The 4,351-nt window shown below is 57.3% G+C and overlaps 2 non-coding genes across 2 annotated transcripts; both read right to left on the bottom strand.

The window, feature by feature from the left end:
* Positions 1 to 184: 184 nt before the first annotated feature.
* LOC142792122 (5.8S ribosomal RNA) lies at positions 185 to 337 on the bottom strand. Its single transcript, XR_012890675.1, has one exon. It is a non-coding gene; the product is annotated as a 5.8S ribosomal RNA (ribosomal RNA).
* A 1,719-nt stretch (positions 338 to 2,056) lies between these two features.
* On the bottom strand, positions 2,057 to 3,871 carry LOC142792105 (small subunit ribosomal RNA). Its single transcript, XR_012890658.1, has one exon. It is a non-coding gene; the product is annotated as a small subunit ribosomal RNA (ribosomal RNA).
* Between the last annotated feature and the right edge of the window lie 480 nt (positions 3,872 to 4,351).

Below are 4,351 nucleotides of genomic sequence, written 5' to 3' on the forward strand. Positions count from 1 at the left end.
TGCAGTCGGTCGCCCCCGTTTCGGTTGGGCTCTGGCACGACGGTCGCCACCGTCTCGCCCTTGAGTGGCCGCTGTTGGCGCTCGCTGTGAGGTGTTCAGCGTGCTGTCCGTGTTGCCGACGCGGTCAAAACGAGTCGACGGCTCACGTTCCCTTGTGCGCCGAAGGCTCTCTTGATATGTGATCCGACCCTCAGACAGACGAAGCCAAGGGAAGACCCAAGGCCGCAATGTGCGTTCAAAGAATCAGTGCTCAGTGTGTCCTGCAATTCACACCAAGTCTCGCAGCTGGCTGCGTTCTTCATCGACCCGAGAACCGAGTGATCCACCGCTTAGAGTCGTGAAAAAGTGTTTGTTCAATTCCGTACAGTCAAAACCAAACGTTTCTGGCACTCGGCCAAACAGTGGCCAAGAAGGGCGCTTTTCAGCGCACGCTTGGACTCCAAAACTCTGCCGCGCCTTTTTCGGCTGCCGCAAATCGAGCAAACGGTGTGTTTCGGACGGCGTTTCGCTTTCGCTACTTGCGAGTGCTTTCGTGGTCCACCCCTCTATAAATACTCGGGAGGCGTCGAAGCCGGTTCTCCAAGCCGGACCCGTAGGTATCGTTGTGTGCTCGCTCTCATTGGCCCGCCTAACCAGAAAATGCCTGCGGTACACCCATTTGGATAAGAGTGCACGCAGATGCGGGCCTCGACGGCTACACATTTCCTCGGGCGGCCGCCTCCCGGCCTCCGTGGAGCGCGGGATGCACGGTCCCATCGACAAGCCTCTCCCGTTTTTACCGTGGCGTCGCGGTTCACCACGGCAGGCGGGTCGGTCTCCTCCGCATAAAAAGGGGGACCCCCGCTTTTTGTTCCACGAAATCGCACAAGCTTTTTTCGCATCCACGGTTTGCCACCGCACACCAAAATGCCGATCCGGCTGCCTACTTTAGCCAACAGGTGGAGCCAGGCGCGCCGTACTTGCGCGGCACTTCCCACGTCCACCGAAGTCGGTGCCAAGGACCACTTTCGGCGCCGGAGCCGCGTACGAGCCTACTCGAGGCGGAAGAACGAAGCCAGCAAGGGCCTGGCCGCAAGTGCGTTCAATTGTCGGGACGTCCAAGTCCCTCGTTCTTCCGTGCTTCCTCTTTCGGCAAGTCGTTGCGGCACCTTCCCAAAGCGCGCAGACCCGCTAATCGCGACGAGCGCGACGTGGCCGTGCCGCCTTTCCCTCGGCAGCAAGCAAAACGCCTGGCAACGTCGACGCTCCCCTAACCGCGATCTCGCACCGTGTTTCGTGTGGCGAATTCAAAAGCCGGCCGGCGCTGCTGCAACCATTACGGTCGGTACGCATACGCCGCGGAGGGCGGGACGGTCATCGGAGCGTGCGGTTCCTCCATCGAGTACTGCGCACCTCGGCCGTCGCATCGCCGTGCCATGACCGGCCGCGCGTCAACGCGAACCGGTGCCAGCGAGATCCCTCGCCTGCAAGAACCGACCGGCAGCCTCCGTCACCCGAGGACGCGGAGGCGCTTGCCGCGGACGGCGGGACGGTATGCACTGGTGCACAGCGGACCCGTCACATCGCCAGTTCCTTGACCGACCGCCGACGCTTGTGCCGTTCCTCTCGTACTTGGCAGTCGCCGCGCGATTGTCGGGTCTCGTTCTTGCACGCTCGAACGGTCGGGAGGGCACTCGGCTGGCGTTTCGGGAACGCGCAGCCTCGCCTTCTACCGACGTAACCACGACTCGCCGTTCGCGCTCCGCCGCTCCTGTTTACAGTACTAGGCGGTCCCGCAGCGGTCGGGTCGCGCATTTCGAGCGCTTCGAGCCACGGTGCTGTGGCGGGTCGAAAGCCGACCTATGAGTGCGTTGCGCCGTTTGTACCCGCGTCCGCCACCTGGCCGACCGTCCAAGGTCGCGGTGTTGGCGTCCGCTGGGCGCAACAATTTGTCACGGGGTGCCGCTCCACATTCAGGCAGCCCCGTGGGGAAAAGCCGACCCCGCGTCCAAACGGGGTCAGCGGCAGAAAGTGTCGGGCGCAGACGCAGCTGAGGCGCTCACCCTTCACAATCCGTTAATGATCCTTCCGCAGGTTCACCTACGGAAACCTTGTTACGACTTTTACTTCCTCTAAATGATCAAGTTTGGTCATCTTTCCAACAGACCGGCGCAACCGAAAGGCCGCGCCGGACATCGGTCCGAAGACCTCACTAAATCATTCAATCGGTAGTAGCGACGGGCGGTGTGTACAAAGGGCAGGGACGTAATCAACGCGAGCTTATGACTCGCGCTTACTGGGAATTCCTCGTTCAAGGGGAACAATTGCAAGCCCCTATCCCAATCACGAAAGAAGTTCCACGGGTTACCCAGTCTTTTCAGACAGGGATAAAGACACGCTGCTTCCTTCAGTGTAGCGCGCGTGCGGCCCCGGACATCTAAGGGCATCACAGACCTGTTATTGCTCTGTTTCGTGCGGCTAGGAGCCGCTTGTCCCTCTAAGAAGGTTGTAAGGTGCTGGGAACCCCGCACCTATTTAATAGGCTAGAGTCTCGTTCGTTATCGGAATTAACCAGACAAATCGCTCCACCAACTAAGAACGGCCATGCACCACCATCCACCGAATCAAGAAAGAGCTCTCAATCTGTCAATCCTCCCAGTGTCCGGGCCGGGTAAGTTTTCCCGTGTTGAGTCAAATTAAGCCGCAGGCTCCACTCCTGGTGGTGCCCTTCCGTCAATTCCTTTAAGTTTCAGCTTTGCAACCATACTTCCCCCGGAACCCAAATACTTTGGTTTCCCGGAAGCTGCCCGCCGAGTCATTTGAGTAACTCAGGCGGATCGCTGGTTGGCATCGTTTATGGTCAGAACTAGGGCGGTATCTGATCGCCTTCGAACCTCTGACTTTCGTTCTTGATCAATGAAAACATTCTTGGCAAATGCTTTCGCAGTAGTTCGTCTTGCGACGGTCCAAGAATTTCACCTCTAGCGCCGCAATACGAATGCCCCCGTCCGTCCCTCTTAATCATTACCTCGTATTCCAAAAACCAACAGAACAGAAACGAGGTCTTGTTCTATTATTCCATGCAAGTTTATTCAGGCGACTCGCCTGCGTTGAGCACTCTAATTTTTTCAAAGTAAAAGCACCGGCCATCTCGAGGCACACAATGAAGTGCACCAAGAAAGAACCGGCATGATGTTCAGTCCGAGCCGTCGCATCGGGTAGATGCACTACTCGTCTGGAACTGAGATCCAACTACGAGCTTTTTAACCGCAGCAGCTTTAGTATACGCTATTGGAGCTGGAATTACCGCGGCTGCTGGCACCAGACTTGCCCTCCAATTGATCCTCGTTAAAGGATTTAGAGTGTACTCATTTCAATTACGGGGCCTCAAAAGAGTCCCGTATTGTTATTTTTCGTCACTACCTCCCCGTGCCGGGAGTGGGTAATTTGCGCGCCTGCTGCCTTCCTTGGATGTGGTAGCCGTTTCTCAGGCTCCCTCTCCGGAATCGAACCCTGATTCTCCGTTACCCGTAACAACCATGGTAAGCAAGTAACCTACCATCGAAAGTTGATAAGGCAGACACTTGAAAGAAACGTCGCCGGCTCGTGGCCATGCGATCAGCACAAAGTTATCCAGAGTCACCACACAATACGGGCCGAAACCCGATCGATCTTGGTCTAATAAAAGCACCCGTTACCCAAAGGGCTCCAGGCTCACTGCATGTATTAGCTCTAGAATTGCCACAGTTATCCAAGTAGGAAGAAACGATCTAAGGAACCATAACTGATTTAATGAGCCATTCGCGGTTTCGCCTTATTTCGGCATGTACTTAGACATGCATGGCTTAATCTTTGAGACAAGCATATGATTACTGGCAGGATCAACCAGGTAATCGTTCGACTGCGCGTCCGTCCTCGCCTTCGGCGGGCCGGACGCAGTCTGTGTGCGGCGGAGGCCACCTTCAGGCGCCCCAACACGCTTATTTTGCACTCCGAGATGACGGCGTTCGAGCTCGCTACGGCACAACCTTCCCGAAAGACGAGTGGGAGCCGTGCGGCAAGAAGCACGTTCATGCTCGCTCTTTTTCGTTGCATCGACTCGGTCGCGCCGTGCGGGTTGCCCAAGCCCGCTGCACTGTCGGTGGACCGGCCGGAACTAGCAACGGAGCCGAGACTGCAAAGCCGCCAGACGACGGGTCACGCCCGCGTCTTCGGCGCTTTCGCATCTGAATCGCCCGAGGACGACACGGAACACACCTCGATATCGTGGTAAAACGGCACCGTCCGACAACCAGCCCCTAACGCATCAAGCGGATGAGGCTGCAGACGACTGCCGTGGATTCCCCTGGAGCAGACCCGAGGACACGCTTGA

This window comes from Rhipicephalus microplus, unplaced genomic scaffold (assembly GCF_043290135.1).
Source record: "Rhipicephalus microplus isolate Deutch F79 unplaced genomic scaffold, USDA_Rmic scaffold_204, whole genome shotgun sequence".
NCBI lineage: Eukaryota > Metazoa > Arthropoda > Arachnida > Ixodida > Ixodidae > Rhipicephalus > Rhipicephalus microplus.